The following is a 12,900-nucleotide window of genomic DNA, read 5'->3' as shown; positions in this document are numbered from 1 at the left end:
TTCATCGACTCCGTCGCCAAGTCTGAAGAGCACGTAGCTAGTAATCCAAAGGTTGGTGGTTCGCGCTCACCCTGGGTATATTTTATTTTACTTGTTTAAAGTGTTTATTAGATTCACCTTAATGTAAACACATTACGCATATAGGTGATTTAACATATTTTGGGGGGGGGGTAATTTTGTGGTTCATTGACGCTTGCGGAATGGGGAACATACCTAGAACATACTAGGCAAGTTCCCAGGTACATGTCAGGCATGTACCTAAGGGCGGACATAGACTGTGACTATTACTTGCCATCCATGTGATTTCTCTCTCGTAGGCACGTAAGGCACATACTGAACACATTCCCATGTACCTGAGGGAACATGATAGGCATATGCCTGCTATGCAATTGTGCTGTTAGGCTATGTATGTACGTATGTTCCATCATAACTCTGAGACGCCTGGAATGTTATCCAAGCTTCTGACATATATTACAAGCATTTTTAAAAATAAAAAGTTGAGAATGCTCCAAGAGCATTGCCAGAACGAACTTAAAAAGAATAGAGAGATGGAGCGGGAAGGATAACTGTTATTGTTCCTAGATGTAAATCTTTTTATCCGCACCTTCTTCTCTTTCCCGCAAAATATGATCTCTTTATGACTTACAGTTCTCAAGATATGGCTGCTTAAATATCTAGAAATTCAAACTTTTTGGCCAATATCCCACCCAACCAGGTACATTCCAGGAACGTGCCATTTAAGTTCCATATGTACCGTTTACGTACCTGGTACTTGAAAAATGTACATTTCATATGCATAGCACGTGTCGCTAGGTACGTGCCTTTCGAGGAATTTCTGACACTTGAAAGGTACTTTTACATGCTTCACTGGAATGTGAGGAATGTGAATGGCACATACCCCATGTACCATGGCATGGTTGTGCGTAAGTTGCTTCGTATTGCGACTAGGGTTGCCAATTTAGCCACTTTGTGACGAGAGCTGGCCATTTTGAGAACGTCGTTAGTCACATAATTTCCAAAGAGCCAATAGTGGCTTTTTAGCCATATGCTTTTCACTTCTATAGCCACTTTCTGAGTTTAGCCACATTGTAATATATTGTGTGTGTCATTTTGCAATTTTCTGACGTTTGATGCGTTCTCTAGGTTGTAACATTCTAAACCCCACTGTCAGAATTGTCCTCATAAAATTAGCATTGATGGTTATATTGTGACGTTACACAGCAGAGAATTAGTTCAAAACCTGTACGTTAAAACTAGACGTTAAATAAAATTTTCGGGAAGACGTAAGTTTAAGTATAAACTAACTCCTTAAAGAAATTCAGCCTGATAATATAGACATCCTTCAGGAAATGTCGCTTTTCAGTGGCAATAAGCTTGAAACCGGTGAAACATCTTTTACTGATTTAGCTTCTTCTTTCACCTTCTGTGGAATTTGAAGATAATATCGACAAAATTGAAAATCAGTGGCGATTATAAATCTTCGATTGAAGAATTTTTGCAAGAAACTAGCTGAACCTGCGCTCTCTACACAGCGCATTATTCGCATATGAGCATATATCGCCTTATCATTCCTTACAACATCTGTACATGTCTCTTTACAGACACAAGTTAAAGACGTATTGATTTAAAAATAGCCAAGGGGTATCATAAAGGGGGATTTTTCGATTATTTTTCTGAATATCTCGCACCGTTTGCAAGATTTGAGCCTACTTCCGGTTGGAGTTTCTAATTCATGTACGACCAGTGTTTTCTTTCTTCTTGCATGCAGTATGTAATAAGCAAATACATTACATACAAAATTAATATATTGTCAGTTCTATATATGGTGCTTATTGGGAAAAACACTCCCCAAAAAAGTTCATCTTAGACTGGAGAAATGGTTATCCTTCCTTTTCCATTATTATTTGGCTATGAAACAAATGCCGGAGACATATACAACCACTATATACAACAGTGTGGTGTTGGAATGTGTAATGATTAGGATGTGATGTTTTATTTTATTTTTTTGAAATTTCAACACTTCCAATGTACCCGTAAAAATGTACTAAAGAAATAGTGCCCATGTTTTTTAAATATTCAATTAGAACTGGACAATCTACATGAAATTTGCAATCGATCAGTGAAAACGTCATCTTTCTAGAGCCTGTAGTTTCTGAGATCTCATTGTCGAGAAACATATATGTGTATTTTAAAAGAGCTCCAAAGATGGCAGCACAATTCATTTGTATGTATTTCGGAGAAGGCTTACTAAAGGCAAAGGCCTTTGAACAATAATTTAAAAGGATAAACTTTGTGAAAAATATTTATTTCAGTAATTTATTTAAACTACACTCTTTTAAAAATATTTGTCTTTGTTATAAACGTGAAATCACAAATAACCGTAAATCAAAGGTTTGAATGCTAAGATTATAGGTTAGAGCTCGGTCGCTTGTAAACATCTTTACCTTTGAGCAGAACCTAGCCTCTCTTATAGCTGTTAATCTGTTAGCGAGGATCAGGTGTAGCATACGCACTTGTGAGCACCACAGACATACGCTATTCAGGGGATTGACGAAAGTTGACACTTTCGGAGGGTCGCTTGTATTTTTGGGATTTCATCATTATCATTCGTCGTTCTTCTTTTCACTTCACTTCATTTCTCACTGTAGTTAAATCACACGGACAGATAGTGCTGGTCCTTGGACCAATGCACAAGAACCTACCCCCATATGTGGGGCCACCGGCTCCTGGCTCGGCTACAGTAGACCGTGACAATGTGTCTCGCTCCGGTCGTACCAGGCACCTCTCATGGGGTAGTCAAACCAGTTTACGAATAACTAGACCCAGAGATCGTACTGATTCTGGTGACTCGGCACACTCTAGTAAACGGCCTCGCGATAGATCTCGGTCTCCTGTTCTGACTACCAACTTGGACTCTGCAATGGACACTGCTACCGCTTCTTCTTCTAATTTATACAACACCAAAGAACCAATCTTTTCATTTCTACTTACTGATTTCGATACAAAATACACCCATCCTAAGATGGTGTTTCTACAAATCATCAAGTACTTACCACGAGCCAGCATGGAAACGATTGTTAAAACTCGGAATGGATTTATCATTCGTTCTAAGGACCCGAATTTCGGTACAACACTCCGAAATAAGGCATCTTATGAGATCTTTGGTAAAACTGCGAAATTAACAAAACAAACTGATAGGAAAATCAAACAACCACCACCTCCTCGAAAACCACCCATGTTTTCTGTCGTTATCAGAGGAGTGATACCCGAAATAAGCGATGACGAGGTTCTTGAGGAACTCAAACAAGAGGGAATCGACGTTAACAAGTGCATTCGCATTAAAAATAATAATGGCCCCACATACATGGTGCGCGTTCTATCTCAAAATCAAACTTCGTTAGATTATCTATTATCACATGGAGCTCCTATCTATAAGAAACTCCATCGTGTTGAACCTTCCAAGACAACAGGGCCTCTACCAATCCGGTGTGAGAAATGTCAAACCTATAATTCTCACTTTACACACCAATGTCCAAACACATCTAAATGCGGGTACTGTAGTGGACCTCATGAAACCAAGTCTTGTAAAAATCAGCAGCAACCACCAACTTGCTCTGCGTGTAACGAAAATCATCCAACTTACAGTTATCGCTGTAAGGGTAAACCACAAGCTCAACCTGAACGTCCAGAACTCACAGTACCGGTACAAAGCTTTGACAAATCCACACCACCTACTCAGTCTCTCGCTCAGCCTCTCACTGTCGAAGATCTTCTTCGTTACATCACCATAGTACTCCAAAATGTTTTTCCATTCCAACGCGAGCACATTCTTCGGGTTGCCATTTCAACAGCTAAATCTTTGTTCAACTTAAACTTTACAGCTACATATTCAGGCAATTTTGTCCACTTCCACATCGCACCTCTAGAAACAGCAGTCTGAAACCAACATGGCAGTATACATAATGGCTTTGACTTTACTCTTTGTAAATATTCGATCTTTTCATCAACACAAAGTACTTCTAGAGCCTCTACTGCTAGAAGAGAGAGTTGATATTGTAGCTCTCAATGAAACAGCTTTAAAACCAACCATTACTGCGCGACTTTCAGGGTATCAAATTCATCGATGCGATTACCATGATGCACATGCGCGCGCTCAAGGAGGAGTAATGATTGGCTTTTCTCCAAAACTTCCTTATCGGCAATATAATCCTCCGGCATTTGCACAGCTACCTGAACATCTCTTCTACTCTATATACTATCCTTCTCTCACAGTAAATGTAGCCACTATATATATCCGCCCTGGGCATCCAATACCATTTTCTTTTTTCGATTATATAGCCCGTAATTTTAAAAACATAATTATCATGGCCGACGTAAACATTCATAGCAGAAGTGCCAGGGAAAGAGAACGATTTACGGAATTTATTTCAACCACCCTACAACTTTATATTCACAACCTTCCTGGTCCCACTCGACCAGCCAGTCAAACAACTCCAGATGTGGTAATAACTTCTTTATCGTTTGTAAATGACTGTGAATTGCATATTCTCGATACGATCGGAAGTGATCATTGTCCGATTAAACTGTCCATTAACAAGGGTCGTTCCTCTGTAAAGCAGTTACAACCTCATTTTATTCCTCGTTATGATAAAGCCGACTGGCCTCAATTTAGACAGTTCATACATACCCAGGTCTCAACCCTTCATCCACCAACTAATGAAGACGAAATGTATTGCACAGTCAACCAGATTACAAACATCTTACATACCAGTGCTCAACAAACCATCCCTGAGGAGAAATTTTATCCTTCTAAACCTAAATTGCCTCCTCAATATCTGTCTTTAGTACAAAAATCACGCCAGCATTTCCGAGAATACAAACAAACCGGAAACGAGGAATGTCTTCGCCATCACCGGCAATGGCATCGCACAGTAACTAATTACCTCATAGCATATAAACGTCGAAGCTGGATCAGCGCCTGTAATAAATTAAACGATGAAGCATCTCCAAGCCGGTATTGGAAATCTTTCCATAGACTCACAGGCAGAAATACTAAAATTTCGTATCCACTTTTGGACAATAGTGCTCCTCTGTTTACTGACCTAGATAAGGCCAACGCTTTTGCAACGCAATTGCAGACAGTTTTTACACCTGAAGTATCTCCTCATTCACGTAACCGTGTAGACTTGGCTACTATTCCTGCTCTACAGCCTTCACTTTTACACACAATCGATGAGGAAGCCCCTCTTACATCACCAATCACTACTCACGAACTTCAACGTGCTCTCCATAAGAAACGCAATACTGCACCAGGCATTGATCATATTTCCTACCGACTACTGAAAGAGGCTCCGCTTTCTTTGCTTACGTTACTTGTTGCAGTATTCAACTTTATTCTCCGTACCGGCTTTTATCCTGTCGATTGGAAAGTATCCAAAATCTGCATGTTTCTCAAACCTCATAAACCGGCACATGATGTAACGTCTTATCGCCCTATCCAGCTCACATCAGTCTTTAGTAAACTGTTCGAAAAAGTCCTGGTACAAAGGCTTCATATATATATCCAAGAACATAACTTATTACCTACACATCAAGCAGGCTTTCGACCCTCATTTTCTATTAATGACCAGTTACTTCGTCTTTCGACAATTATCACCAATCAATATAACAAAGGTCTCCCATCATGTCTCGTCTTAATGGATCTGGAAAAAGCATTTGACAAAGTTTGGCACTATGGGCTCATACGAAAGTTGCAGAAACTTAACCTTCCGATCAGTTACTTACGTTTTATATATACCTTCTTAACTAATAGAATCGGATATGTTTACATAGGATCTGCCATCTCCCGTCCTATTTTTCCATACTCCGGAGTTCCACAGGGTTCTGCACTCAGCCCACTTCTCTATATATTGTACGCCTCCGATATACCACCACCTACACAGAATGTGTACTTATTTCAATATGCAGATGATACGGCATTCTTAGCTCTGGGCAAGACCATGCAACAGATCAACATAACCTTGCAATCAACTCTAAATAATTTTATGCAATGGTGCACCACTTGGCGACTAACTTTAAATGCCGCCAAAACACAAACACTGGTATTTCTACCTCCTAAACGCCGCTCCAAGGTTCAACGAAACCCTCGCAACCTTAATATATCTCTACAAGGCCATCCACTTCGACCAACACCTACAGCTACATATCTCGGGGTTGTTTTCGACTCTAAATTAAATTGGAAAGCTCACTTAGAGAAAATAACACAAAAGGCCACTCTGCGGCTCAATCTTCTACGGCGTCTAACAGGAACTTCTTGGGGTTTAAACGCACCTCTCTTAATCAACACATACAAAATGTTCCTCAGGCCCATTTTAACTTTTGGCCATATTGCCTGGTGCAATGCTCCAACAAAGTTTTACGACCGATTATCGATACTAGAACGCCATGCTATTAGACTTGCGTACCGCATAAAATTACCATACCCGAACTTCATGACATACGAACACATCAACTTTCCTCACCTTATTCAACATCTTGCAGACCTCCGTTTGAAACATATACTCTCTCGCCTACCGGTCTCGCACCCATTACTCCTAGATACTTTACAAGCTGATGCTGAAACTGATGCACCGCATAAATATCTGCATACACCGTTAAACGTTCTCCTCACGCTATACCTAAAATCTATACATCCTACAGCTGAAGACCACGACATATTTCATATATATCTTATACCAGATCATCTTCATCATTTGTTACCATTTTAGCACTATGTCTCAATTCACTACTAACTTTGGGCTTTCCCCGTGTTTCCATCAGTCTCGAGTCGCCCCGAGACAGAAGAACTAACATGCATTCGTGTATCTAACACTATGTTTGTGATTGTGGCGTGTATGCACTGCATTTCATTTTATACTATCATGTTTATTTCATAATTCAACGCACTGCTTTCATGCCAAAGTTCCATTCTGTTTTCTACCTGCACCAATTCTATAATTATATATGTATTTTGTTTACTTATCTGCACATTTAAATTTATTCACTCACTTATTGTTTTGTTTATTGTTACTTTCAGCACTATTCGTTTATAAAACTGCACTTAGACCATCTTATATGCTAAAACCCACCAGTGTCGTCAATTCTGTGCCAAAGAGAGGGCGTAACCCTCTAATGGCTAGGGTTAGGAGACACTCTACCAGCATACCTTTTGAAGTGAAAATAGATGAATAAAGTTTATAGTACCAATCCCTAACCCTGTAACCTTAACAAAAAAAAAAAAAAATCGCTTGTAAATGTTACTGTAGTATTTTAATAGATAGTTAAATTGTTACACAGATGCCGGAGGAGGGCATATATTTTCAGAGTTAGTTGCTTGGCTTTTTTTTAAAAGTACAAGCTTCTAAATTCGAACGTAAAAATGAAGCGTTAAGGTTTTAGTATTTAAGTACTCGCACCCCCAGTTGCATAGCACTGCCCTAAGGAACATTACTGACATGCCTAGTACATTCCTGGCACATGCCAATGCCAAGTAAATGTGTCAAGTACATACACGGTACGTGATATACACATAATAGATACATTCCTCGGTATGTGTCATGCACGTACTTTTGGGCGGAAGTAACCTTATTCCTTACATGTGTATTTCACATGATTGCTCTATTCACGTACCTATCATGTACATTCCAATGTACCTCGAGGAACATTCTTTACACATGATCAGTATGTACTTGTGTTGGGTGGGTATCTGGGGAACGGTGGCCCGTTGGCCAGTAGACAGTTAATCAGTAGCCACCGGATGGTACCAAAATGTTCACCACCCTCTTACGTATTTATCAACACCACTCTGTGTGACTTGTGGTTCCCGAGATTTAGCTCCTTCAATCTCCGGAAATCGGAACTATGTTTTGGCCAATATCACGGGAACGGTAAGTCATAGAGAGATGATATTGGTGTTAGTCAATACCTAAGAGGTTGGTAAACATTTTGGTATCGATATTAATTGGTGGCCACTAGCCAACTGGTCATTCGCCAAACCAGTGTCCAGTTGGAAAATGGCCACCGGTTATTATTGGTACCAAAATATTACCATCCTTTTAGATATTGATCAACACCGATATGATCTCTCTATGGCGTACGTTTCCCGAGATATGGCTCTTTAATCTCTGGAAGTCGGCCATTTTCGGTCCATATCTTGGGAACGGTAAGAGTGACGCGAAACACTTAATCACTTTCTCTGATAGTTTTTGATGCTCTATCGAATGCAGGGTTCAAAATTGAAAAAAATCGCAAATAAGAGACAGACGGACAGACAGACACAGACAGACACACAGACATAGAGAATTCAGTAACGAGCTTTTTAAGTTCGTTGAAAAATATTTTTTTTTAAATAAAAAGTACTGTTGGGTTTTGACATCCTAGCACATTTAGGGGGGAAGGGAATTAGAGACATGTAAAAATGATCGAAAACGAGCGATATGTCAAATCCATAGTTTCCGGGTTGCATCAGCTGATTGGTGACAGTTTCGATGCTCTTTAAGTTCAAGTTCATTCCCAGGAGGGTAATACCCCCCTTCCACACCTAGGGGGAGTAGATATTTTTAAGAATGATCAAAAACGGATTATATTGGTGTCGAATCCATAGTTTCCGTAGTCAATGAGATACATATATGTTGGGGGAAGACACAGTTACAGACACAAGAAAAACGAAAATGTAATCTTTAAGTTTAATGTCCCACGGTTATGCCGTTAGGCTAAAGGAGACGGTGATGAGGAGAAATGAGTGAAATGGTGGAATGAAGAAAGTGGGAGGAAACGGGAGAACCCCCAGAAAACCCACGAGCATGGTGTCTGTCCACCACAAAGTCCACACGGCGCGAGCTGTTATCGAACCAGGGAGCCCAAGCTCCGGTGGTGAACGCTTTCCCACTGAGCCACCGCGCCCCCTGCTGGGAGGAAACGGGAGAACCCCGAGAAAACCCACGAGCACGGTGTTTGTCTACCACAAAGTCCACACGGCGCGAGCTGGGATCGACCCAGGGACCCCAAGCACCGGAGGTAAATGCTCTACCACTGAGCCACCGTGCCCGCACGGTTACTCACTTGTGGGTTGCTTACCCCTGGTGCGTGGGTCCCTGGTTCTATCCCCGGCCAACAATTTTGTGGTAGACAACAATGTCTACGTGGATTTTCTGAGGGTACTCCCGTTTCCTCCCACTTTATCATTTCACCAATTCTTTCATTATCATTCACCTGGCTAAATCATCCGTCTCTTTGGATTAACAGTCATAAAGGTGGGACGTTAAAGTTGAAGATTTCATTTCATATTTCTCTTTACACCGTTACAAATCCTTCTAAATAATGACTTCCTTACACTGACTAGCTTTTTTTTTTCTTACAGGAACGGAGTGTATGAGAACTTCTTTTATGGTGAGCACCAATTTTTGTCAAAAAACGTTATTTTTATCCACTTTAAGACAATCAGTTTACTACTTTACAGGTAAGAGTTAATGTCAACATTGTGAACCTTTGCCGTCAAGAAACTCATATAAAACTGATTTACCTTCACCTCTCATAAAGTCTGCCTGATTTACCTTCACAGATACTTGACTAAACTCACTCCACGAAGAAGCTGCAGGTTGGCCTTTTGTTCTGAAACACCTGATGAAAGATAACTTTATCAATCTGGAAAGAAACTGATGTCAGGTGCTGACCTTTATCGTTGCAGGAGCTGATAACATAAGAATGATTTTCGTTTTTAACAATAGGAACAGCAGTTAACAAGCATTCATCGCTGAATATATAGTGAGGTATACAGATCTTTATCCTCGGAGAAACTGAAGAACTGTACCTGACGTTCAACTCTTATCAGAACTTGGTAGTATTTATGCCTTAAATACTTAGCACGCAGCTTTTGAAGAAGCTAAGAGTAGTAACACGCCTTAACTTTGGTGTCAGGTGTCGTACTTTTGACGCTGAAATTGTAAAAGACAGACAACTGACCTTACTTCAGGAAGACAGTAAAGAGAAGTCCTGGAAGAAGCTGGAGGGTGAATATGGAGAGAATTTCATCTTCTTCACAATTAAAGCATAGAACTGCTGCATACCAAATGGATTACTTAATCAATACTGAAAATAGAAATGTACAAAATACAACTCTAGAGTTCCTCATTTTACACGGATGTATCATCAAACACTGTTTACACCAAAGCTTGCATGAAATAGAGAAGTCCGTTCCGATGCTTGCGTTGAGGTAAAGTCTGAACTGTTGGCATAGCTTTAGTCACAGCTGTCCCCACCCATTGAACACACAGGACCATTGTACTGAATGAACGGAGATATACAACGAGGTACAATGGAAACCTCATTCAAGCAAATCACTAATTATATTTTGTTGAAGAGCAGAAATGGGGTGAGACACAATCAGTAATCATGTTATTTCTTAATGATGCCAGAAAATATCATTAATAATCTTTCTTGGCACAAAAGCATCATTAACTCTCACTTACAAATATATATCTTGACAATGAGCCATGTATTTTGGCCACCGGTGTAGTAAAGTATTTTTAATACCGCAATGAATGAAGTACAACTTGGAGACGATATGTCTTGTAAAGTATTGAGATATTATGAATTTCAGGCGTGAAGAAAATGATTGAACTAATTATAAACGTATTCATTGCAAGCAACGTATCCATAAGAAATAATGGAACCAAGTCGATGATCTCATTGAAAATCATCTTAATACAATACGGGTTTCATATTCAAATTTTCAGAAACATGAGTGTTATTTCGAATTGTCTCCAATATTGAACATCGATTGCTGCCCACAAGATGAGACGAATCTTTTCTCATTTCGTTTTCGTACATTTTGTGGAATCTTCGTCACATCTCGTCTCGATTTTTGAAGAAAGTCTTTATTGTCTCGTCTTGATTCTCAGAAAACTTTCTTGATTTTGTGACCTGATTTTGTGACCTGACCTTGAAAATTTATGACCTGATTTTGTTTCGCTTAATCTCATCTTGCAGTTGTCAGAATCTTTTCGCAGAGTCGACGAAGAATGTGATATAATAATATTAACAAGGTTGATATGTTTAAAACAAAATGTTTAAGACAAGTGTTTAAAACATGTTTTAAACGAGGGTTGTTGTTTTGTTCAGTTTGTTTTAAACGTTTTAAACAAATTGTTTTAAACGTGTTTTTTTTCGATGGTGGTTGGACATGTTTAAAACAACTAAAATATCAGATTGAATAAGCTAATTTAATTTTCTAACAAACTACCAATCCTCAGCAGGATTTGAGCATGAAGTAAATTACAAGCAGAGTTATATTCTTATTATAACTGCAATTACTGAACGAAATTCTGTACATCAATGTGCGTATAACTAAACCAAAGAAATACAAGTGAAGCATTTGAACATTTCTTAATTTCCAAGAATAACTTAGGTTAAACACACTATACACTATTCTAAGATCCAAATTCACAAATTCAAAACTTGACTATTTTTTGATCACTATCATTTCCATAATAATGAACAGTTCTCACATCATAAACTAGAATAAAATACTCTGACAAATACAATACAATTCATAGAAAAGAGCAGTGACTAGCCTACAAGGAGCAAATGACATTTTTTTTAACTAAACAGTTTTCAAGATACATCTCTATCTGCAATATGGATAGCTAACAATGATTAGTGTCTGCGGCATAACAACACAATTAACCTTTAGACGCCCGCCAGGGATTTTAACAAAATGGTAGACTCTCACGATCGGGGCTCTGGTGACCCTCCTAATTATCACAGAGTCATGATTTTTACACAGTTGGAAAGCGTATAAACCACAGATTCCAACGAGGTAACTGTCGTGAAATTCCCGCTATATTTGTAGAAACAAACAAATATAAAATCATTTAAAAATATGAAAATATTGACTTTACGGGGCTCTGGCAACTCTTGTAGTCACCTGCACTGACAAAATGATGCTAATGTGTAGGCCACATACTTGTGACAATAATATAAGAAATGTAGCCATTGCTGCCATTACGTAATGAATTCGTTTCATGTAGGAAGTATTTAAAAATGCACAGAAAGACATTCATTGAATTAGACATTGTCTCCCCTCCCTTACGACAGTACCACGTCCATATGCAAATCATTTTTGCTGCACATATCATGTATACGAACAAGAATTATGCTTCTAGACCACTACAGTAAAATATATCTTGCCTTATATGGAACCGTTCTGAAACTAAATGTAAATTTGACCAAATTTGACCCCCTCTTCCTCTATAAACATAAGTACATATACAGGTTACTATTATGTAAGGGACTACTTCATTGTTTCACATACTAATTTCTGTGGATGTACCACAAAGGGGGAGGAATGACCTCCAAAATCTGATGAAAAAATTTATGAAAAATTTAAAAAAACGAACTTAATCCTCCCTCCCTCAGCCGTACATAAATACCCCCTACATACATAAAATGTAGGGATGTGCACGAACGAGCTCGAGCGAGTCTTCATTGAAACTCAACTCGAGAACTCGGCTCCAAAAATTTCCTCCAACTCGACTCGAGTTTCGAGTCGAGTCGAGCCAAATCGAGCCAAATGCTGTGAGTAGTTTCAAGTACTTTCTTCAAGTATCCTACATAGACAATATAATTGTTATCAATCATTCTTACTATTACTACAACTTATTATTATTATTATTATTATTATTATTATTATTATTATTATTATTATTATTATTATAACACAGCGTGTATAAACATGAATGATAGGCGTTTTGTATCTGAATACTAAAAACTAGTTGACTGCTGACCTCGGAAAAGGTGAAGTCAAGGAGGCAAAGACATCGTTAACGAGGTACTGGGTTTCAGTTCCGGAGGAGTAAGTATCCA

General features: G+C 38.9%; 1 long non-coding RNA gene across 1 annotated transcript in view; it reads left to right on the top strand.

Annotated features, from left to right (window-relative positions):
• LOC145673745 (uncharacterized) overlaps window positions 1-12,900 on the top strand; it is a 47,537-nt gene that overhangs the window by 23,369 nt on the left and 11,268 nt on the right. Inside the window, exon 2 of the long non-coding RNA XR_014128793.1 lies at window positions 9,398-9,426. This is a non-coding gene — a long non-coding RNA (uncharacterized LOC145673745). The remainder of the gene's footprint in view (window positions 1-9,397; window positions 9,427-12,900) is intronic.

The sequence above is a fragment of the Thermobia domestica genome, chromosome 17 (assembly GCF_964235325.1).
Source record: "Thermobia domestica chromosome 17, izTheDome1.hap1.1, whole genome shotgun sequence".
Lineage (NCBI taxonomy): Eukaryota > Metazoa > Arthropoda > Insecta > Zygentoma > Lepismatidae > Thermobia > Thermobia domestica.
Note: the sequence above shows the minus strand (reverse complement) of the source record. Positions and strands in the feature narration are given on the sequence as shown.